The sequence below is a fragment of the Adiantum capillus-veneris genome, chromosome 16 (genome assembly GCF_014529385.1).
Source record: "Adiantum capillus-veneris isolate H3 chromosome 16, ASM1452938v2, whole genome shotgun sequence".
Classification (NCBI taxonomy): Eukaryota; Viridiplantae; Streptophyta; class Polypodiopsida; order Polypodiales; family Pteridaceae; genus Adiantum; species Adiantum capillus-veneris.
This window is the reverse complement of record NC_140946.1, coordinates 10,520,246-10,544,982: the sequence shown is the minus strand read 5'-3', so window position 1 is coordinate 10,544,982 and position 24,737 is coordinate 10,520,246. Positions and strand designations below refer to the sequence as shown.

Genomic DNA, 24,737 nt, shown 5'->3' with positions numbered 1-24,737 from the left:
AAGTTACCTTCACGGAAAGTGAAGAGGTATTTTTGCGTGTGCCAGAGCATTCAGAAAGTCTGAAGACTGGACCTACACCCAAATTATCTCCACGTTATTGTGGGCCATTCAAGATACTCAAGCGAGTTCGTGATAGGGCCTATAAACTTGAGTTACCTGCGCACTTGCGTGTCCATCCGGTATTTCATGTAAGTCGTTTACGTAAACTCTTGCATGGGGACAACAATGTTATCGGCCAGTATATATTGGTTGATTTCATTGAACCTCCCACTCAACCGCATGAACCTGAACGCATTTTAGATTTTCATGAACTCCGTACTCGTCATCATGTACGTAGTCAAGCTTTAGTCAAGTGGAAAGATCGCCCTGAAGAGGGTGCCACTTGGGAAAACATTAGTGTTCTTAAGAAGAAATTCCCCACTTTTGTTTTTGAGGACGAAAACGCTTCTCCAAGGGGGGAGTAATGTCAGGCCAAGGGCCAAACCAAGGGGTCACGGACTCTGCCAAGGGCCGACTGCCAGTGGGAAGGGGTCCGAAAGGGGCTAGGAACCTATTAAAGGGAGGTTGGGCGGATGGACCAGGCATGGCAGTCCCTTGGTGTTTACATAACTTGGAGGTGTTGATTCAGGTTCCTCCAAGAACATTGCCTGTTGTGGAGTGGTTACTTAATCTAGGTTGCTCAAAGCATGTCATAGAAGCTCAGTTGTCAATGGAGACATACAATCTCGACAATTTTTCCAAGAGCTCCGCTTTTCCAACCTAATAAAGCAGACAGTTCACTTGTTTACTGATGAGAGATGTAGAGTTTCCTGTAGTTCAATGGAAGGATTGAACTCGCATAGTACTAGATGTGCAGCTGGAGATTCTAATGCATCATTAATGGGCTTTAATGCATCACAACTTACTTTGGAGTTTTCTTTTAACCATCCGAGGCAGCATTGAGGTCACATGTGGACTCGATATATGATGGGATACAGGTGCAAACTTGTACATATTCAGGTGTGGATCTTCCAATGGGCGGCAAACAGGGAAGACTTGCACGTTGATCAGAAAACGCATATAGACAGTGAGAAATAGGAACACCGAGCTTTCACAGGAGCAGTAGAATTATGGAAAAGGTCTTGGCAAAGATGGATCTCAATGCTTGCTGGACTTGGTTTCCTCCCAATTTAAGGCCAGTAATCGGGAGAGAACAAGTACTCTAGCCCCTTGTGTGGTTGAGCAGGACGTGAACCCATCACGAGACTCCTACGTCAGGGTCCTTTAGTTTTTATTCTAATGGTAGACTTCCATATGTTTCAGTGCCAAGGAGGCATTTGAAAAGGAGCTCTGGCCATTTTGTGAAACCAGCCCATCCATTGAGCCTTCAGTTCGAACAGGACTGCCTAGGACCAAAAAACTAGAGACTCAGTGGAATCATAGAGACTGGGAATGCCTTTTAATACTGCGTCTTCTGTGTAGCCTGAATTAGATAATGCTTACATTTTTAGAAGTCAATGCTCACCCTTTTTTGGATCTGAGACTCTTAACGGAGTATGGGAGGCATAGAGTTGCCCCAAAAGGCTACTAGTATGAATAGTAATGGTGTCTATACAAAGGAGTCATATACAGATTTGCATAATCATAGAGTTACTAAAGATGCTGGAATCAAACAAGAGCAGGGGAGACGGCTAGATGATGGCATTATTAGATTGCAGTCTAATGCGATAATCACAGATGTGAAGCAAGGATCATCCCATATCAACAGCTCAAAGAGGAAGAGAGAAGCATTGGCTTGAAAGTGATCTTCTTTTGGAAAGTGTTCACCATCTAGCAACAAAGTTAGTAATAAGTCTTCTCTATTGTTTCTCAATGTTTCCATAGCTTTTTCTCAAGAATAAGGGAAAACCATAGAGGCTTCAAGATGCGCTAAAATGCATGCGATAGCAAGACAAAATGGGTTGCCAATCATGGACGCACTTATAAAGTACGCTGAAATAGCCTTGTGTGGTTTTTTGTAATTGTTCAATGTTTGGTGCATACTATGTCTAGGACCAAGCACAATTGGTGAGATAAACCATCAGAGAGATATTATGCTCAATACATATATCCTTAGCCGAGTGGATTCAGTTATAGCATGAGTATTTAACTTGTACAAGCGAAGCTCGCTTTTTAGTATGACCGGTTGGTTTATTATTCATTTATTATTATTATTATCTTTTAGAGAAGAGGATAATTTTTTTCTATCCTGTATCATAGAAAGTTTCACAGAATAATGTCACAGATGTAGAGCCAAGTGGGCTACATTGAGAAGAGCCTTAGTTTTAAATGAAGTTGGCTAATGCGAGGACAATGTCAAGGCTTTTTGGCAAGGACAATAGATTTATGGTAGTGTGAGACTATGAGGAGAAGCAGTTTCCTTAGTAGTACTCATCGATGGATTTTAAAACATTATTGATGTGATTTGGTAAACACAAGGAAGGCTAGTCATAAAGATCATATGCATGCTTGAAAGCTGGATTTTGAGTATCCATTGAGAAACTCAAAGTTGATAGTTCTTGAATCATTGGTAGACTTTATGAATCAAAAAAAAAAAAAAGGTAGTAACAAGGTTCTAGTCAAAGGTGGCTTGTGCATGGGGCCAAGGTTACATTTGTACGTACGTATGGATCCATATAGTACGGTACATCCGTATGGTATGTGATCATTTATTTATTTATTTATTTTTTGGCTATCCTCTCTGGAATCGTGTGGGCACCCTCAGGCATGTGATAAGGTTGTTTGGGCTTGGGAAGTGTGAAGGCCAACAAAACCCTTTGATGAATCAGAGAGTAGACTCTTGTTGCAGAGAGTTGCACAGACTCACAGAGGCCTGCACACACCTACAGGAGTCAATTTTCTCGTTTAGAAAGTTAAGCCTCACACTTTCCTGTGCGTTCTCCTTCGCACAGACGCACAGAGGCCTGCACACATCTACAGGAGTCAGTTTCCTCGTTCAGAAAGTTAAGCCTCACTTTCCTGTGCGTTCTCCTTGCCCTCTATGTTTCTTTGGAGTTTTCCCCGTGTTCTCGCAAGCGCCGAGTCTTGTCTCATATGTGAGCACTGAGTCTTCTTTGTGTGCACTCTCCGTAGGCTTCATCATTCTGCGCAAGGCCAACCCAAACTCGGCTCTCCACACTAATGTCTTGAAGCTTGACCCAACTCCTTCTCAGAAAGGCACAAGCACACATGTGTGGCAATGCAAGTATTGTAGGGAGCAATACAATAACACCATTACTCTGGTAATCAAGCATTTGACAGGCATTGGGTGCCCGGATGAATGTGTTCCATGAGATAAAGTTTTGCCGCTTTTAAGGGACCAAATGATTGAGGAGTGCTGTCCAACAATGGGTGGTGCAAGTAGTGTGAAAGGTGGTTCGACTACGCAGGATGCTCTACATGATGCTTTCATTGGAGAGGATAGCCTAGGTACTTAGGCTGAGGTGCAAGAGTTGAGGCTTCCACACAACCCTCTAGTGCTAAGAAGAGGGCACGTGTTGGTAGTGATGAAGAGGACCTCTTGCCACGTGAGAGAGGTGCAGGGAGGGCATCTTCACAGATGTTCCCTTGGATACAACCCATTTGTCGTCATTTATGCGCTGCTTGCTACCGATTTGGAAGGAATTACATCTTGCTTTGATTCGCCACCCGCCTTTGTGTGTTGAGGAGGTAGAGAGATAGCTACTTGCATACGTGACAGACTTAGAAGGCTGCCAGCTAGGCGAGAGGACACGCATTGATTGTGTCACAAACTGATGACGTGGCAACCTGATGACGTTGCGGCGACTATACGGACAGGCTGATGCAACAGTAGTACAGAATTCCACAGTTCGCACTGACAGGCTGACGTGGCAGCTGAAAGCTTTTGGGGCTCTGTTTTTAGCATCCCTTGTAACCTTTATAATGAACCCAAGGGGGCTCACTCTGCAGACCATCTGGACGTAGAGTCTGAGAGCGAGCACCTGCAGGAGTTGTACTTTGCTCAAAGATTAATATAAAAAGAAATACTGAAAGGTCGGGGGCAGACGTAGTGTGAACACAGCCAGTGTGGCCGGCCATTATTATAAAAGGGAGGCCAAGGCCTCATTTGCAGTTATCGACCCCCACTGACAGAGTGCCAGTGGTTAGCCTGCGAGGCTAGGAGTGCGCGAGGTCACCTTGAGGAGGTGAGGCCGGGTGGTATGGGACGCTCGGTCTTATAGGTGCACGCCTACGTCCTTGGACGTTGGCCCCAGCACGGGGGAGCTGCCGAATGGTGGCTATGGTCGGGTGGTTCGTCCGACGCGTGTCTGTAGGAGGTCCGTGTAGTCGGGGGGGTCCACTCCCTGTGTTCGTTTCATGGTATTAGAGCTTGCTTGGCTGCACGAAGGACTGTGTGCACACCTACGGGCTGGTTCGAGTCTGATAATCACTGTTTTATGTAATTTTTGATGATATAATTGTTTAATCGATTATTTTCTTCTCATGAGCATGTTTGCAGGTGTAAATCAATACTATGTTGCTGATTTTTATCAAAATTGGTAGGTGAAACTGTTGAAAATTGGAGGATTATTTACTCATTAATTTGCTGATTTTGGATTAAATTCAACATACAATATGTTAAGAAAAAAAAAAAACCTCTTTGTAATCTCCTTCTTTGCGCGAAGCATAGAGAGAGAGAGAGAGAGAGAGAGAGAGAGAGAGAGAGAGAGAGAGAGAGAGAGAGAGAGAGAGAGTGAGTTACCTCTCTTTGTAGTAGCTTGCAGAGAAGTGTTTCGGAGGAGCGCTGAGAGGCCAGTGTGGATTTTTTGTAGAGCTGGCTCCTAGTTGGAGCTTGTTTTGCGTGTTGGACACAAGCCTGCACGAGCCCGAAGATCTTCTCTCACTTCGTGCGCTGCCTGTAGGGTTCTCTCTCCACGCGTCGGATTACTGGATCCATGCGTTGGTGGAATTTGCAGCCCTCGTTGAATTTTTTACGCTGGTAGCCTTACGCTGTTTTTTTTAGGCCAAGGACACTTGGGTTACTTTTTAAAAAAAAAGGGGGGCCTCGATACTTTGAATCTTTTAAAAGAAGGTATGAAAGCTTAGTTTATTAAAACTCACTTACAGAGACTTGCAGAAGTTTATAGAAAACTCGATTTTGGCTCTCCTGCTCCTCTCTCAAGCTTTCTCTCTCTCACCTGCTTGCATTCCCGCGTTCCCGCCATCACCTGCTTGCCTCCGGACGTGTACGCCGACGCGTAGCACTCTTCGGAGTTCAACTTTTCGCGATCGAAAAGTGCAGAAAGGTCCCAGGTTCACGTGAAACCTTCAATTTCCACGGACTTTGCCATGGATTTCTCCAGCTCGGATGTGCAGCGTGACGACGCGCCAGGTAATGTTCAAATTCCATTCACGCATACGCTCTACTCATGGATTACAAGTACTTTCCAGAGTTTCGACCAGCGTGTTAATGCTCTGGAAAACGCGAACGTTCAACGAACATTTGTTTGGCCTCTCTCGAAGGGATCGTGCAAGGGCTTAGTTCCCGACTTACCGCTCTGGAAAATATGGCTAGTCGACGACTGCGCGAATTTTCGAGGGCGAAACCCATCTCCAGCAATTGCGGATGCAGATTGCTGTTTTTGGGCGTTCACAGGGTGGTCCAACTGCCACGATTTCGTACAAAAACTACAAATTTCTCAGGGGAAGAGGAGGAGTGTAGGGAACTGGCTGTAAATAACTGGCTACATAAGTGGACCACGTATTTTGATCTCCATGCATAATGAACGGAGGATTCAGACGATTCCTCTATCTGCGCAGTAAGGCGGTTGCGCGATATGACAGAGAAGCCTACGACGTGGGCTGGTTTCTGTGTGAAATTCAAGAGGGATTTCGCCAAAATGGATCCTTTGAAAGCTTACGCTAAATTGCAGAGTCTTTCGATGAAAGCTCTATCTAAGTATACCACGACTTTCAAAGAAGCGCTCACCTTCTGCAAGGTGGATTCTACGTACGCTGTGCACATGTACCTGCTGAGATTGCATGAGGCTTACCGTTGGGCCTTAATCAAGGACAAAGCCCCGACTGACGTCGAGGATGCAGTGGCAAAGGCCAGGACGTTCCATTTGATAAATGGAGCGAATCATGAGAAGAAAAGAACTGCAGACCATCAATCCGGTGAGGGCGGTTCGAGGAAGCGACCCCGATTCCAGCATAAGTCCAAATCACCGTCGAGATCTTATCAGGAGAAGAAGAAAGCAAAAAATGCTTCAGTTGCTGATGCAGTGAAGAAGGGGGGGGGGGGCTTGCTTCGGATGTGGCCATACGGGTCACCAAATCAAGGATTGCCCTAGAAGAAGACAAAAAAACCGCAAGGTCGTCCTTCGTTTCAGATTCACGAGATCTCAGGTAACTCTGATGTCATTCAAGTTGAAATCCATCATCTAGCGCACAGTTCATGCATTAATTGTACTTTTAGCACCAAAGTGTTTGGTAAGCACGATCTTCTCCGTTTCCCCGGGAAGATCAATGGTCACGACGTGACCATACTCCTTGATAATGGAAGCTCACACAATTTTGTGGATGCAAAATTGGTGCAGAAACTGAGCCTGCGGGGACGCGGGACAGTGATCATGAGTATCGCGTGAAGATGGCTCCTGGCGAGGATGTTGATGCATGGAATCGAATGGTTCCAGATTTGTCGCTCGAGCTGGCTGATTACAAAGAGAACCTGGATTTCCACATCATGCGCCTGGATAGAGCAGATGTTATTTTAGGAATTCCATGGTTTTATGATAAACAAAACTCATTGTATATAGACTATGTACATTACTCTCTTGTTTTTGTTAAGCTGGACATGCCTCATGTATCTGTCACAGTCACATGGGGACGGGGACGGGTCTTGGGGACATGGCGGGTCCCGGGGACGGGGGCGTGGCAAAACAAGGGACGGGGGACGCGCTTTAAAAAACACTAATTCTTTGCAAATTTAATAGTGAGACAATAGTGAACACTTAGAGCACAAGATTGCAAAGAAAAAGTGGTTTTTGCATTCATATTACATAACACCAAAATATAACGAAGGGCGTGCGGCATGCGCGACACAGTACACCATTGGTGTGGCGATCATACATCAATGATCCTCGCCAAGGGACAAAACATAATGATGTACAAGTGAAGAGTGGATAAGTAGAGTTTAGCATAAATGAGAGTCAAAAGGGGAAGGACTCGAGTCAAGACTCAAGAGTCAAGACTCAAGAGTCAAGACTCGAGACTCGAGGCTCAAGAGGTCTAGACTCTAGACTCTACATGTTGGCCCATGATGCCAACTGAATGTCAACTGGCTCTGCATAGTCCATTTGATCCAAAAAATCATCCTCAAGTGGTGTTTTCTCAATCTCTGCCTCTGGCACCTCTGCATCTATCTGTGTCTCTGGGATAGGATCATCCTCAGCAAGTGTCCACTCCGCGAAATCATCACTTTGATCTGACTTGGAAAGCATCTTCAAATTTGATGAGACAAATATGAGATCATTGGCTTTCTGTACATCACGACAATTCCTCTTCTTTGAGGCTACATGAGCATACACACTCCAAAGTTGCTCCAAGCAACTCGTAGTGCATGCTTGGCTAAGAATGCGAATAGCCAAATCGTGTAAACCGCCCAATCCCACCCCAAACTCCTCCCACCAAAGAGCACTCCCCATCTCAAAGCGAGATGCTTGTGCATTGGGCATGTGACAAATTTCTCCCTTTCCATTCTTGTAGACATTGATTTGCCCCCGAATCTCGGTCCTTTCCTTTGGGTCGGGCACAAGGCGGGCAAGGATGGTTTGCCAACCATTCATCACCTCTTTGTCCTTCCATTGGTTCCCTTGTTGGAATTGTGGATCCACTACATAAGCGGCCGCATGAAGAGGAGAATGGTAGGCATTCCACCTTGACACACACAATTCTTGGATCTCCTCGTACCTATGTTATGAAGATTCAAAACAAAGTTAAAACTCAAGCGAGTAAACTTGTAAAGCATAGGGAAAACTTAAAAGTGACTCGTGCGACGTGAATACCTATCGGGGTCGGTCACAAGTTTTTCAAGAGAGTCAATCATGGTGTCCATGGCCTCATATATCTTGCCGATGCAAGGCTTCATGGAATCCAACACCCGCAAGAGGTGGATGATAGGGTTCACCATTTTGTAGATTGTCTTTACGTCCTCCCACCATTCCGGCATGTCGGCCCGTGCTCGGCATGCCACTCCGTTGACACTTTTTGACTCGGGCATTGCCAAGAACTCATCACTAACGAAGAGTCCCCTTAATGTCCCACTACATGAACTCAAGCGATGGAGCATAATAAAGTTGTAGGCGCCTCCGAGTATTTGAGAAGAGCTAGCTTTGACCTCTTTGAAAATTCAGCCCTCACCTATTTAGAAAAATCAAGTTTCAACATTTAAAACGAGAATTGGCCTTTCATATTGAAATTAGATTCGAATTGAAATAAGATTGGTTAACACTTAAAGGTTACCTTTTGATGATTATTGACAAAAGTCACCATTGAATTCGCATGCTCAATGAAGGGGGGAAATCCATTCCAAGGCGCCTATATCTTTGAGAAGATTGTTGAGGCAATGAGCCATGCAATATGTGACCGTGGTTTGTGGATAAAGGGATTCAATGATGGCCTCGGCAGCACGATTGCTATTTTCTCCATCGGTGACGATGGCAATGACATCATGCTTTCCCACCTTCTCAATGGTAAGCGCCCACTCCAATGCAAGTACTTGCGCACTCTTTCCGGTCCCCGATGCATCATGGGAGTCGATGAAATACATCTCCCCCCGAGAATATGCCACCACGCCATGAATGGAGCAGCGACGGGTATCACTCCACCCATCCACAATGAGGGATACCCCATTCTTCTTCCATGAAGCCCTTGATGCACATGCCGCCTCCACCATGATTTTCTCCTTGTCAAGAAGAGTGGTGCGCAAGCTCTCCCAAGAGGGAGGGACATATGTGGGTCCAAACTCTCCGATCTTCCGTGCCATATCTTTAAAATATGGAGATCTTTTATGTAAAAAAAAAAGTGTAAATGAGACTTGAGTGATATACATTGTATAAACTAAAGATTAAAGCTTAGCTTGGCTTACCGCGCTGCATTGAAAGCAATATGATCGTGGTAGAAAAATCTTGCTATGGCGACATCTACCTTCTCTTTCAAGGCCGGTTTTCAACTATCTCCAAGAGTTGCTTGCCGCTTGGGTGGACGAAAATGAGGGACAGATGACGATGAAGGGTTGGTAGAGAGTGGAGGTGGGCGGTCACCGTCGGTGCCGGTTGATGCACAAAATGATGCCGAAGAAGGGGATGTCGATGCTCGGATGAAAGCCGCCGTGGCCATCTCCCTCGGATTCACCGTGCGACGCTTCGTACGATTCTTCTTGGCTTCTTTTATATCCGCAAGAGTATTCTCAAGGTTTAGGAGCTTTTGCTTCTCCTCTTCCGAGCCGTTTTTCGGGCAAAATTGAACTTGATGTCCTTTTTCGTGAAGGAAGTGGGTGCGCAACTTCCTCACGGAACCATTGCGCTCGTAGCCACAACAGGGGCACTTCCACGGCTTGCTTCCACCTTCAACACCAGACTTGGGAGCAATCACCTCATTCCACCATGTCCATGTGAAGTCGGCGGAGGAAGGGGGTTGAGAAGCGGTGGCGGGGCCGGAGAAAGAAGAAGGAGAAGGGCTTAGAGAAGCTTGGGATCCATCTTGAGATGCCATTGATGATAGATATTAGAGAAGGGTTGAAGAGAAGGAAAGAGGAGTAGGAGAAAGCTTGATGGGAGAGAGAGAGAGAGAGAGAGAGAGAGGAACTTCAAGTCTTCAAAGAAGTGGCCTTGAGCCTTGAGGCTTGGGTATGATAGTAGATACTATGAGGCTATGAGCCTTGAGGCTTGGAAGTGGGTGCTCTTAAGTAGAAAGAGCTCCCCCAAAATGGGGGTTTGAACTTTGAATTTGAAATTTGAAAGGCACCCCAAAAGTGGGATTTTGAAATTTGAAATTTCCCCCCAAAAGGGTGCTTTTGAATTTGAACCCCCTCCCCCCAAAAAGTGGGCGCTCAAATTTTTTTTTGAAATTTGAATGGCTGCAGCCCCGCCCCCTGCCCGCGTCCCATCCGAGATGGTCACCGGGGACCCGCGTTCTGGGACCCGTCCCCTGCCCCGTCCCCTGTGAGGGACGTCCCCACGTCCCAAAAACGGGTCCCCGTCTGCGTCCCGGCGTCCCCCGTCCCGTCCCTGCATAAAAGGGCCGCGTCCCCCCGTCCCCTGTTTCTATGGTATCTGTGTCGCTTTGTAATCAGAAGTCTGTAAATAATGGTTTTGCAATACCAGTTATTACTGCTTTGGAAATGTATAAAGATACAAAGTCTTCTGATGTTGACTTTTATCAATGTGTACCATTTGCTTGGTTTGATTGTCACTGAATTTCGTAAAAATGTTACATGTTTCGTTGAACTTGGTGATTCTGACTAATCCGACCTTATCCGAGAAATCATGACTAGTTCAAGGATGTCTTTCATGATGATCTACCTCTTGGCTTGCCGCCTTCAAGAGGAGTAGATCATGGCATTGAGTTGGTGGCTGATAGTCAGCCCTTCTCAAAGCAACCCTATCAGTTTAGTAAAACCGAGGAGGACGAGGTTCAACGGTAGCTGAAAGATTATCTCGACAGGGGTTTTGTTCGGCCAAGTAAATCCCCGTGGGGAGTGCCAGTGTTACTTTCTCGAAAGAAGGATAACACTATGCGCTTCTGCGTGGATTACAAAGGGTTGAATAAGCTCACTGTTAAGAATAAGTATCCGCTCCCACACATGGACAATCTGATAGACCGGCTCCATGGAGCGTTGTATTTTACAAAGATAGACCTGCGATCAGGCTATCATCAGATACGGATCAAACTGGAAGATATTCCTAAGACAGGTTTCTATACGCGTTATGGTCACTATGAGTTTTTGGTCTTGCCTTTTGGTTTGACCAATGCTCCAGCTACGTTTTAGTAGATGATGAATGATCTGTTGCGACCATTTTTAGGCAGCTTCGTTGTTGTATTTCTCGATGATATCTTGATCTACAGTCGAAGTTTGTACGAGCACCTAGCGCATATAAGTGCTGTTCTCGAAGTACTGAGAACTGAGAAACTTTACGCCAAGGCTTCTAAGTGGGAATTCTTTAGGAAAAAGCTTTTGTACTTGGGTCACATCATTACTCGCGATGGAATTCGCGTTGACCCTGAAAAATTGGATAAAGTGCGAAATTGGCCCATTCTGAAGAATGTGCGCCAAGGAAAGTCCTTTTTAGGCTTTATAGGATTCTTTCGCAAATTTATCAAGGATTACTCTAAAGTTGTTACTCTGCTTATGCAACTTTTAAAAGGAGGGGTGAAAGGGACGAAGACTTCGGGTCCTCACCGTAAAGGTAATCCCCTTGTTGCCTGGAATGAGCGTTCGATGAGAGCTTTCGGACACTAAAGCACTTGGTGACTACTGTGCCAATATTGCACATTGTGGATCCTAGCAAACCGTTTGTGGTTGAAACGGATGCTAGTGATTATGCCATTGGTACGGCATTATATAAGGATGGACGTCCTGTTGCGTTTGAAAGTAAGAAACTTTCTGACGCTGAGATACGTTATCCAACGTATGAAAAGGAGCTTTACGTAGTAGTCCACGCCTTGAGGAAATGGCGGCACTACTTGTATGGCTCTACGTTTGTTGTATGGACAGATCATCACTCTTTGCGCTATGTCTGTGATCAGGGTGATCTCAGAGGCCGGAATGCTAGGTGGGTTGAGCTTATGCAAGAGTTTGACTTTGAGATCCGTTATAGAAAAGGATCAAGCAATCGAGTTGCCGATGCACTTAGCAGGATTCCTGAGGTTAATGCCTTATCTATGGCTGAAATCTCGATGGATTTCTATCTCTCTCTCCGAGGGCTACGTCGTTCTGATGGCCATTCTGGCAAGATATGAACGAGGTCGAAGCGAGGTATGACTCGCGTACAGGCTTGGGTGATCCGGAGACCCAAGTGAGTCGTGCTAGAGAGACGAGACAACGACAATATTCCATTAGAGGTGGACTATTGTTCAGAAATGGTAAAGTCTGCATGCCGGAAATCGATGAGGTTCGACAAAGGATTTTGTGCGAATGCCACGATGTTCCTAGCGCTAGGCACCCAGGCATTCAAAGAACTTTGGCTTTGGTCAAGCGATATTTCTATTGGCCAAGAATGCGCTCTTACATAGAGAGCTATGTGAAGAGGTGCGCTTAGTGTCAGGTCAATAAGACAGAGCGCCTTAGGAAAGCTGGCCTGCCACATCCATTGGAAATCCCATATGCCAAGTGGCAGAGTATTTCCATGGACTTCATCGTTGGATTGCCAAATACTGGTCGGGGCAATGACGCTATTTGGGTTGTAGTCGATAGACTCACAAAAATGGCGAAGTTTATACCAACGAAGTCGACAGTAAAAAGCTATGAGTTGGCGGTTTTATTTGTCGATCAGCTTTATAAGCTGTATGGTTTGCCAGAGGATATCGTCAGTGATCGAGATACTAAGTTCACTGGCCGATTTTGGCGAGATGTGTTTGCTCATCTTTAGATGAAGTTGAGTGTGTCGTCTTTTGACAATCCTGAGTCCGACGGACAAACTGAGAGGATGAATCGGATGTTAGAAGACATGTTGAGAGCTTATGTCTCTCACAGGCAGTATGATTGGGAAAGGTATCTTTCACAATTAGAGTTTGCATATAATAGTAGCAAGCATTTTGCTACTGGATTTAGCTCGTTCATGCTGCTATTGGCTTAGAAAAAGTCAAGGAACGCCAGGCTCGTGATTTCTTGTATGACATGCAAGAAATGCTCGAATTGGCTAAGGATAGTATAAGAACGGCTCGTGATTGAGTCACTACTTATGCTAATCAAAAGAGATCTCTAAGGACTCTTGATGTAGGACAATGGGTCTATCTGAAGATACCCAAGGATTCCAAGACTATGCGAACAAAAAAACATTATAAGCTTTCAGCTAGATATTGTGGTCCGTTCTTGATCACAAAGAAAATTGGCCAAGTTGCCTATAAACTGGCTCTTCCTTCAGATGTTAGTGTACATCCAGTGTTTCATGTCAGCCGCCTTAAAGTAAAATTAGGCGAAGCCGACATTGTTGTGCCTATCGAGGAAAATGTATGGCAAGATATGCAAACTGAGTATATTCCTCAAGAACCAGAGGCAGTTTTAGATCATCGTACCCGTCATTCGTGCCAAAAGGCTTATGACGAGTACTTAATTAAATGGAAGGGTCATTTTGAAAGGTTTGCTACTTGGGAAACAGTTAGAGCTGCTCAATATCCCCACTTCATTGATGAGGACATCAATGGTTCTTAAGGGGGGAAGTTTGTTATGTCCCTCTCTTGGGAGAGGGGATCTAGCCCATACGCCGTCGGGATGGGCGTCCAGTGTCCGGGCGGGCGTAGTGTGAACACGACCAGTGTGGCCGGCTATTATTATAAAAGGGAGGCCAAGGCCTCATTTGCAGTTATCGATCCCCACTGGCAGAGTGCCAGTGGTTAGCCCGCGAGGCTAGGAGTGCGCAAGGTCACCTCGAGGAGGTGAGGCCGGGTGGTATGGGACGCTCGGTCCTACAGGTGCACGCCTACGTCCTCAGACGTTGGCCCCAGCACGGGGGAGCTGCTGGATGGTGGCTATGGTCGGGTGGTTCGTCTGATGCGTGTCTGTAGGAGGTCTGTGTAGCCGGGAGGTCCACTCCCTGTGCTCGTTTCACAATCATTATGACTTCCTCGAAGACAAGAGCAAGAAAGCAAAAGATTTTGACAATCGATAAAATTTGAATCCTTTTCTGGATTTCGAGATACTCCGCGGGCTTTGGCCTTTATCCAACAGTTTGACATAGCCTTCTCTAGAGGGCACTACTCAAAGCACTTCAAGATCAGGAGGGCTGCATCTTTTCTAAAGGGAAATGCTCGAACATGGTAGTCCACTCTTCTTCTGAGGAAGGAAGCTCCAGTCAACTGGTTGAAATTCAAAAGGCTCTTTATTTCTTCTTGGCAGACCTGGGAGTACGAACGGGATGTAAGAACCGCTTAGAACCATCTTCGGATGACCAAGGGAGATTCTTTAGATGCTTATTGCGATAGATTTTGGGACTCTTTTCTACCAACTTCTTCATTTAAGAAGGTCACCTTCCAGGAACAGATTGAGCGGTTTTGCTACGGACTCCGTGCAGAGATCTGAGACTACTGCCTTCAACAAAAGTCGAATTCTATCTAAGAATTAATGGGTCATGTGAAACTGGTTTTCTCGATACATTCGGGGAATTTGACTTACCCCACTGATGAGATCTTGACTCACAGGACCAGACAGACCTCCAATAATGAAAGTAGAAAGAAAAAGAGTTCCCAGGACAAAGAAAAGAAAGATACACGACCCTAACTGACTCTTAGACAAAAGGGCTATCTATCTCAAAGAGGGGAAGTGTTTTGGTTGCGGGGAACTTGGACACATCCTCGCAAAGTTCCCCAAATAAAGGTACAACAAGAACATATTGAAGACAGGCCAAAGAGTTCTAGAGCAACAGAGGAACGTGGCAGAAAAGACAGATGAAAGCAGAACTGGTACCACATTGCGTGGGGCCCGAACTGAATGAGATGAACGAAAGTACAAAACTTTGCCGCACTTAGAGCAAAGTGAAAGATCAAGAAGTCCTCATTTTCTTTGATGGAGGAGCCAAGGCCAACTTCTTTTCACTTGAATTGGCGGCTCGATTTGGAATTATGCCTGACAGGCTGAGGCCACAGACAGAGGTAGTTATAGCGGCACCCGGACGGGATGATGCCATTACACCGATCATTGGCAAACTTCGTTTGCAATGTCAGGGATGTTTAGGGCACGCAGACTTCTACATAATGCCCTTGGGAGGTTGTGATGTCCTCCTCGAAAAATCTCTCTCTCTCTCTCTCTCTCTCTCTCTCTCTCTCTCTCTCTCTCTCTCTCTCTCTCTCTCATTCAGTTCGGGCCCCACGCAATGTGGTACGAATTCTGTTTTCACCTGTCTTTTCTGCCACATTCCTCTGCCGCTCTAGAACGCTCTGGCCTGTCTTCAGTCTGTTCTTGCTGTGCCTTTTTGGGGCACTTTGCGGAGATGTGCCCATGTTCCCTGCATCCTAAACACTTCCCCTCTTTGAGATAGATAACCCTGTCTCTAAGAGTCTGTCGGGGACGTGTATCTTTCTTTTCTTTGATCTGGGAACTCTTTCTCTTTCTACTTTCATTGTGAGAGGTCTGTTGGGTTCTCTGAGTCAAAATCTCATCGGTGGGGTAAGTCAAATTTCCCGAATGTATCGCAAAACCCCATTTCACATTACCCATCAATTCTTCAAAAGAATTCAACTTCTGTTCCAAGCAGTAGTCTCGGATTCTCTGGAGGACATTACTCAGAGCACTCGGTCCGGGGTCGAGACACGAAGATTCTTTCCCAAAAGCTGTGTGCGCTGTAAAAAGGATCGGATCCTTCGTAGAAGAAGAATCTTTCTGCGCTCTGATACCACTGTAACAATCTTGGACACTCCAAGTCAAGATTCTACTGCGACACAATAGAGATTCACTTCAAAACAGTTCACAATTCACAATCGATTCGACACGGCCCGCCGGCGGAGTTCCGTGCTTAGAGATGTTGGCCCCAAAAACTGGCACCCCTTTTGGTATTTCTTTTTGTATTAATCTGTGTTCAAAGTACAAGAGAGTGGGAGGGTTCTCTTTCTCAGACTCTGCGTCCAGATGCTCTGAGTTGTGAGGGCCCTGCCCACGTATTTATTAGTTACAAGGGATGCCCAAAAGCAGAGCCCCAAAAGCTTCTCGATTCAAAAGCTCTTCAAAAATAAAGCATCTATTCCAAAAGCTACTCAATTACTTGCGTAGAATTTCAGCTGCGCAAAAAGCAACTTTCCGTACAGCTGTCCGCAAATCACAGGATTTCCGTACACATGCCATGTCAGCTTGTCGACGCTCTTTGCGGGCCAGCACCTTGTTGCTAGCCATTGAGAGAGTGTCCGGGCATGCCACGTCACTAGTTTGTGACAATTGACACTATCCGCGATTGGCCCGATTTGAAGTATGTTCACGAAGTTAGAAGCTGTCAAGGCCGCCTCCCACCACCGGACGGGAATGTCCAATGCCGATGTTGGAAAACCTTGTTCTCTGTGTCTCTCTCTCTCTCTCTCTCTCTCTCTCTCTCTCTGTGTGTGTGTGTGTGTGTCTCTCTCTCTCTCGCTCTATGGCGGTGAGAGGATCTCTCTCTCTCTCTCTCTCTCTCTCTCTACACAGATGCTAACGAGGGTGCATAGAGCTGCTGCCGCGTGCAGGAGATCCACGCGACTCACACACACACACACACACCAACACGCGCGCGCACACACAGAGAGCTTTCAACGCTGATCGCGATGCAGCCACGCCACAATGAGAAGATACCTTCAACGTCCTGAAAGGATAGCATAGTGTATATCAGATCTCGACTGTCGATGTCCTGTGTTGAATCAATCAAGGCCCCGTGCTTCAGTTGACAGAAGAACACGAACCAACCTCCGGGATTTTGGGACAACCGGGACACAATTGCCGGAAGCCAACACGGAAAAAACAGGACATGGTGCCTCTCGATAAGAGAGAAGTGCAGGAGATGATTGCAAGGGCGGTCACACAAGCCAAGAAGGAGGCCGACAAGGCATTGAATGCCGAGGTAGGCAAGATGGTGGAGAAGATAAAGCAAATGGAGGAAGAGCGGAAGCAACTAGAGGAGCAAATCACGGGACTCAAAGAGGAGGTCAACGTCTTGAAGGGAGAAGTGGCGGCATCAAAAGACCTCAAGGAAGAAGGGGAGATACATGAGGCCGATAAGGAAGCCATCAAGGAGGAAATCACCAAGGAGCTCACCAAAGCCATGGAGGTCAAGATGGAGGCCACCAAGGAAGGATGGGTGGATGTCCTGCGTAAAAAAATCACAAAGGAAGTAAAGGAAGAGAAGCGGCATGAAGAGACACTATGGATGCATGCCACCCTCGAGGAGAAGAAGATGAGAGAAGCCCGTATGCTCAATGCAAGGGTAAGTGGCATCAAAGAGGAGCATGGATCATCATCGGAAAGTGACGTGAGAACATTGTGTGCCAAACTTGGGTACACCAACACCCCTTTCACCAAAGCATGGAGGGTAGGGAAAGACCCTCAAAAGAGGGTGCTCATGCTACAATTCAAAGACCTCATGGACAAAATCACCTTCCTAAAGAAGAGGATTGCATTGAGAGGATTAGGAGGAGCCCCCATTTACATTGATGAGGATCTCACCAAGACACAAGTGGAGCATCGAATGCTTTGTATGCCCAAAATCATGGCTTTCTATAGAGATGGGCGAATCTTCATAGATGGAAAACCCATCCCATAGGGATTTGCGGCCTATGAGACTACGGAGACCACTACGGAGGCGACACTACACGAGATCACACTCGGAGTATGCAATTGTGACGGATGCCTATGGACTCAGCCAGGCAGACTCGAGGAGGTGATGGAGGGGAGAGACATTGTGATGCTGACAGAGACACATGAGAGCCAGGAGAGAGGTCTACCACATGTCCGGGGCTACCAATGGGAGTCCAGATACAGGCGATACACAGGGAGGCAGGGGACATCACGAGGATCAGGGGGGATTGCTCTTTTAGTGAGGAGAGAGCGATAGGACAGGGTCACAGTAGTGAGCAAAGATGTAGAGGCCCGCTTCATGTGGGTGAGGATACAGCTAGCCCCAGACAGAGCCATACATGTTGCACTGTGCTACTCCCCCCCACGCGGGTCACATTTCGCAGACCATACAGAGATACGACGAGCATCTACAACAGAGGAGGAGCCACCAGAGGAGGATGCCGATGAGAGTATGGTAGAGGAGGAGGAGGAGGGACCACAATCACAGTCACCCTTTTCGGTTCTCGCAGAGGACCTCCTACATTACGCGGCATTGGGAGAGATCCCACTTGTAGGTGATTTCAATGCCCGCACACAGAGCCAATAGTGCGAGATGTATGACTTTGATGATTCCACCCTACTCCATACCATAGCGGCGGAGGATGTGGGACTAGGGAGGACATCAGAGGACAGAGGGAGTGACTCTACCAGATACGGATCACACTTACTAGCACTAGGATCAGCGCACCACCTCCTGATCTACAACGGGATGTCCCATTGGCCGATGTCAGGTGGATACACTTGCTTCCAGAAGGGAGGCAAAACAGGACAGGGAGGCAGGAAAGGCCAGAGCAAAGTGGACTACATCTTAGGCACCACAGGGGCCATGGATATTGTACGCTCCTTTACCATACCACCACAGCCCATCAGCGTGGATCATACATATCTCAGCCTCTCTCTCAGGACCAGTTTACCGACACCACCTACCCAGTCCCCCACGCAGCATACCACTATACACTTCAGTGAGGAGCTTTCCGAGATTTACAGATACCATGTGTACGCAGGGATCAGCCAGCTAGACCCTGACGCCCCACTCTCCACACTCACCACTGAGCTCACCTCCATACTCCACTCAGCAGCGCTCGAGAGCTTTCCCTCGACCATGCACTCCAGCGACATGTCATGATCTGGGACGATGCCCCAGAATAGATGGTACGATGATGAGTGCAGACAGCTATATCAGAGGCTTAGGACACAGCATATTAATGGGCAGATATCTGAGAGACAGATGCACCGACAGATGGGTACTCTTACTAGACGTAAGAGGAGAGCCTTTGAGGAGACACAGTGGTGGGATGTGTACCATACACTTCAAAGTCGAGAGGCAGCGATCTCTTGGAGAGATATGAGACAGCGGACCCCACCCACGCCTATAGAGGACCCAGCGGTATGGCATGCATATGCAGACACTCTATTAGGTGCCGGCTCAGCCCCCCCTTCCACACCCGGTGGCTCCCCGACCTACAACTCCCACTCTCTTTATCATAGACATGGTGAGACGAGGCATTCAAAGTCTATAGCACCGAGCCGCGGACCACACCGAGCTTCAAGATGAGCATTTTATATACGCTACACACACTTTGGCTCCATTGATTGCACACCTGTTCAACAGGGCATTGGCAGAGGGATTTCCAGAGAGCTGTACTATGCATACTATTGTGCCTTTACATAAGGCTGGAGACCGCATGGACCCAGCCAACTACAGGACTATCATGATTGGTCATATGATGTCCAAGATTTATGGAGCAGTTTTAGAGTCAGAGTTGAGCAGATATGCAGAGACTGAGGGACTACGTGCCTCTGGACAAGCAGGCTTCAGACGCACATTCTCTACTGTGGACCACATCTTCACTCTCAGATGCTTGATAGAGCAGTCACAGAGCCGAGGGAGACGCCTCTACTGTTGCTTTGTGGACTTCTGCAAAGCCTTTGACACAGTCCCCAAAGAGAGACTACTACAACGACTCATATCTCTTGGGATACCCCCGGACATGATATGGGAGTGTCAGATGCCCAGGAGGACTATCGGATAGCATCACTAGCACCATCGGGGTGGCACAGGGGTGTCCACTCTCACCTACTCTATTTGGTCTGTACATAGATGAGATGGAGGCCTACATCCGATAGAGAGGAGGGGCAGGCGGCGACCTATCAAGCACTCAGGTACATATTATGCTATATGCTGATGACATTATTTTACTCCCCGAGTCACAGGAGGATCTCCAACTCCACATACAGGCTCTAGACTTATTTTGTACACAGAGAGGAGTGACAGACCTTGGCAAGACCAAGGTTTTGATATTCCACACATCAGGCATTGTTTGGAGGAGATCAGTTTTTCCTTTTGAGGGCAGCCAGATTGAGGTAGTAGAGTCATATGTATACTTGGGCATCACCTTTACAGCCAGGAATAGCCGCTTCTCTATGGCACAGGCAGCCCGAGATTGCACCACACGAGCGTATGCAACTCTAGCCATACTTGAGAGAGGATGCCATCAGACACATTTCCAGGAGCCCCGCACGAAGAGCTGGCTATTTGACACTTTGGTGACACCAGCTCTTCCATACATTGCCCTAGTGTGGACCCCAGGATTATCAGAGCAGGCTTGGAACAGACTCGAGAGGCCACAGATATTGCTGCTTGCCCGGATGATCCGGAGCAAGCCATCAGTCCCACATGATATTGTGAGAGCAGAGTTGGGTGCCCCACCCATGGTAGTGGAGGCGCTATTTCAGACAATGGGATACCTCCACAGGCTGCGAGACATGAGGGCAGATAGACTACCTCGCCTTTCTCTTGAGGCCTCCCGCGGGCTAGCAGACTCTGGGAATGAGAGATCATGGTACACGAGTGTGACTAGATGGCTTCAGACATACGGCTACTCTATGGACAGATTGCCTCCCTCACAGTATGATCCGGATGCACCACGCCAGGCCCTCTCACACACTGAGAGGAACACAATTGTCAGATATGAGCTCATACAGAGGCATGTAGAGCAGACTTGGCTCACACCTTCGCGGCCATTGGCCACGAAGATGGCATATTACAGAGATCATTACCTTACGCTCACAGAGGACAGGTTCATACAGAGGCCCCACTACATGGATATATATCTACCACATGGCATGAGGGTAGCCATCGGACAGCTCAGAGTATCATCCCACCAGCTTGAGATTGAGAGCAACAGAGCAACACGGGTCCCACGCGAGGCCAGGATATGCAGATTATGCAGGCAGGAGGTAGAGTGTGAGAGCCACTTCTTATGCAGATGCCCTCACTATGTGGAGATCAGATCATGGTACCCCACTCTATTTGACAAGCCAGAGGTCTCATTACAGACAGTGATGACATCATTAGATCAGAGACTACTTGGGAGACTCTTGGTGGAGATGCACCAGCATAGAGAAGAGTTACCCGGAACGCGGAACGGGAGCGGCGACGGGGACCCTCGCGGAACGGGGGAACGGCCAGGGGTCCGGAACGGGAACGGCGTGGAACGGGAGGCATAAAAAACACCCAAATAATGCTTGAGAAGGGAATGGGTGTGAGGGGGTGCATTTTAATTTTTGAGTCCTTGCACACTAAAAAAACACCTAATGTTCATTGCAAATTTGTAAAAAACTGCCTATTTCTTCCCATTTTTGAGAGTTGGCCGTTCCGGGCCGTTCCAAGGCCGTTCCGGAGCCGTTCCGGCCGCCTGTTCCGGTATCAGGTGGTCACCCGGAACGGCAAAATGTTCTGGGGCGTTCCAGCTTGGCAGAGGGGGAGGGAACGGCGTTCCGGCCTTCTAGGGCTTGCGGAACGCGTTCCTCGGTAACTATGGCATAGAGGGAGAGCCCTCTAGACGGAAGAAGGTGGAGGATCGGAGAGGCAGATACACCTTACAGACTACTTCTAGGCTAGAGTGCCCATGCAGCCACAACCATCCACACATCAGGGGATGACTTTGATACGAGCTGAGGAGGCCAGAGCTAGGCGGCGATCACGACTAGCAAGATATCCCTCCAGGGCCTCTCAGAGACACAGATGAGAGGTCCAGGCCATCGGGGATCGACATATAACATATATTCAGAGGAGGGCAGAGCAAACACTAGACATGACGGGCATGGCCAGAGTCCTCACATCAGGCTCACGGATGTACAAGATACTACACCTTGCCATCACTACTGGATGGAGATGATGTACCACACCACACCACCCCCCTCCCTCCTCCCCTCACTCTGACTACACACATACATGCCTCTTTATGTACACCGGATGTTTTGTTATTACCCGGTCACCCCCACATCTGCACATCGTGTCAGGTCCCTACCCCGTCGCCTCAAACAACGGATCTGATGGTAAACCTGGTGGCCACTAGATCTATAGCGGAAGCAAACAAAGTGGTTTATGGTTCATCTAGCGGACGATCTCTCATCACAAAGTGAGTTGAGTTCGAGCCTACTAGCATCGAAATCTAGTTCCACCCCGCAGGGGAAGCGTGATTAACTTATCTAGCGATCCTAAGACCCACCTTCCAAGAGGAGATAAGTCCCGAGTTTCTTTTTCCCCATAGCTTTCAGAGGCACGTACACTTGAGGCTTCGCTGCTTTTGGGGCAATGAGTAATACTAGCGTCGATTTATAACACTATAGGGACGGAGAGTTCCCGACTAATTGGGACCACCCTTCTCATAGGCATTGGCAACCCAAGCCAAGCCCCCACTTTCCACCCCATACTCACACTTCCTTTGTTACCTAATTACTACCACACATGGTTGTTGAACACATAAGTTCATCGATTAAGTTCCGGTTCACAAGTTCCTTAATACAGCCCTTCAACCAGTATTGCAAAGCGGCACCAAGACAGTTACTCCAATAAAAATTCTACTCAAACTTATTCATTAAAATTCCAATGTTCTGGAGGTACAACATCCCCCCTCCAGCGAGAGTTTACTCCTCCCGTTGTCGCCTAGCTGTCCATACAACTAGGTATGTCCACCGCATAGAAAGCACGACATGGACAATCCCACCGAAGCAAGACGTGGGTTCCCACCGTATAGAAAGCAAGTCATGGGTATCCACCGCTTAACCAACAGTCGTGGATTCAAGATCCCTTAACCAGGAACTCTGCCCCCTGTGATCAGGAGGGGGATCATGACTAGTTCAACATTGGAAATAGAATGAACATGCCGAGCTAAATTTTCCCTAGCAGACATTCTTTCCTATTTCAAATAGTATATTCATCAACCATTCTTTCCTACTTAGAATTTAATATACAATTGAATTCAAATGCCGAGGTTTTCCGTCGGATTTCTCCAACATGTTTAAGGATATGTTCTTTCCTAACTTATCGTATGCAATGTTAAATTAAACAACTTGAATGAAAATGTGACCTACCTCCTCCATTTCCTCGTCAACGGCCCGTGAGATGGCCGGTACTTGGTCGTCCATGGGAGCTTTCCCTTTCTCGTTTACGTTGCTTGTTCCTGCCTCGCGATCGTGGGCATCATCGAAGCGAGTTCTCTTTACCGGGGCCATTTTATACTCACTACTTAATTGACAAACTTGGAGAAAAGAACTAATGTCCAAGAGTATCATAACAATCCAAATGATAGATTAGAATCATTGAACAATCCCCCTTATATGAGAGGGTTAGATTTTCCTTCGAGACATAGCAATTTTATGGATGATACTTTACTTATCCTATGGGAACCGGCTATAAAGTTAATCACTTGGCTTAGATGATTAAGAATTTCAGAATTTTACTAATTAAGTTACAAGAGAGATGAATTAAGCAAGGTCAATCACTTTCCTAATGCAATTAGAATAATGCAGAATTACCGCATGCATAGGTGAGAGAGAATTCTCTTCTTAGTGGCTTAATGATGGATTAATTTTACCTTAATCACATCTTAATGTCTAAGAAAATTGAATCTAACTTAGTTACATCAATATTGTGTGGTAATAGAATGAAACTAACCAAATCCACATCATTACTGGCTTGACAATTAATTACTATGCCGACTAGCGAGAGATTTCCGCTTACTAATCATGCATTAATCTATGATTAGGAGAGATTAATGGTTGTATAATTAACTATTGGATGATGAGTATGTGATAGAATAATGATATGGAGAATTAGAGAGCAGCTATTGGGAATTATAGCTAGGATTAAGCATAGTAGATGAGAAATTAAGAGAATGATGAAGAGGTTTACAAAAAGCATAAATTAAATCAAAATTACCGTGATTAGGGGCTGAAATCCACCCGAATTTTTGATCCAATGGAGTTCTCAAGACGAGAATCGGGCAGCACTTCCCTCCTTTGCTTCTTCTCCAAAAACTATGTGTGTCGGCAGCACCTCCCCAAGGTGTGTGTAGGTGTATGTGTGTACTGAGTGGATGTGTGAGCATATGTGTGCTTGTGTGTGTGTGAGCATACTCTTATATAGGCTCCCAATCTAATGCAAATCAAAATCTGCTGCTAACTGCATCTGAGTGAGCTCTCACATCATGCATGGCAAGTCTAGTTTCCTGCCTACCAAGTGTCTAGTTAGCTAGTGTAACTGACTCTCACACTCTCTCTCAAGCATGGAAACTCTCCCACAACTCCCAGAAGAAGAGAGGGAACCCCCTAGCTGCTAAAGCAAGCTCTAAGTGGCCTGGAACCTGTTCCCACACAGCCTCGAGCCCCGGTGCCTCCTCGCACAACTTTAGGAAAAATTGGTTTTATGCTAAAACGGGCCATACGAGTCAGAATTTTATGCCGTAAATTGCTATACTAAGCTCTAACTAAGGTGTATCTGTCCGAGTACCTGCCATATTTAGCAGCCCCTGGTGTCTGAAAATGCATTTTTTTCAAATTCGGGGTACGGGTGCAGTTTTTCGAGACGGTCAAAACTAAACGGGTCGGGTGACCAAAACCTTACTATTTTTGGAATTTTTTTACAAAAATTATTTTAATTCACTTTTGAAAGCTTTATAACATTCTAAACATCATGGCATCGACAGAACTTGGAAAACTGCTAAAAATAGTAACTTTTTCCATTATGATTGTTTCATGGTATAATGGTGTTCTTTTAGCTCGGGGTCGGAGATCTTACATGTAACAAACTTGGACACTCCAAATCAAAAATCAACCGCGACAGCACCAAATAACCACTTCAAAACAATTCACAGATCACAATAGATTTGCACTGGCCCGGCAG

General features: G+C 46.7%; 1 protein-coding gene and 2 pseudogenes across 1 annotated transcript in view; 2 read left to right on the top strand and 1 right to left on the bottom strand.

Moving 5' to 3' along the window:
* The first annotated feature begins 583 nt into the window (after positions 1-583).
* Positions 584-1,403, top strand: LOC147438555 (uncharacterized; annotated as a pseudogene).
* LOC147438553 (anthranilate phosphoribosyltransferase, chloroplastic-like) overlaps positions 839-24,737 on the top strand; it is a 144,388-nt gene continuing 120,489 nt past the window's right edge. The window contains exon 1 of the mRNA XM_086484137.1: positions 839-1,820. The gene's annotated coding sequence lies outside the window, so the exon portion shown is untranslated. The remainder of the gene's footprint in view (positions 1,821-24,737) is intronic.
* On the bottom strand, positions 7,284-9,753 carry LOC147438554 (uncharacterized; annotated as a pseudogene).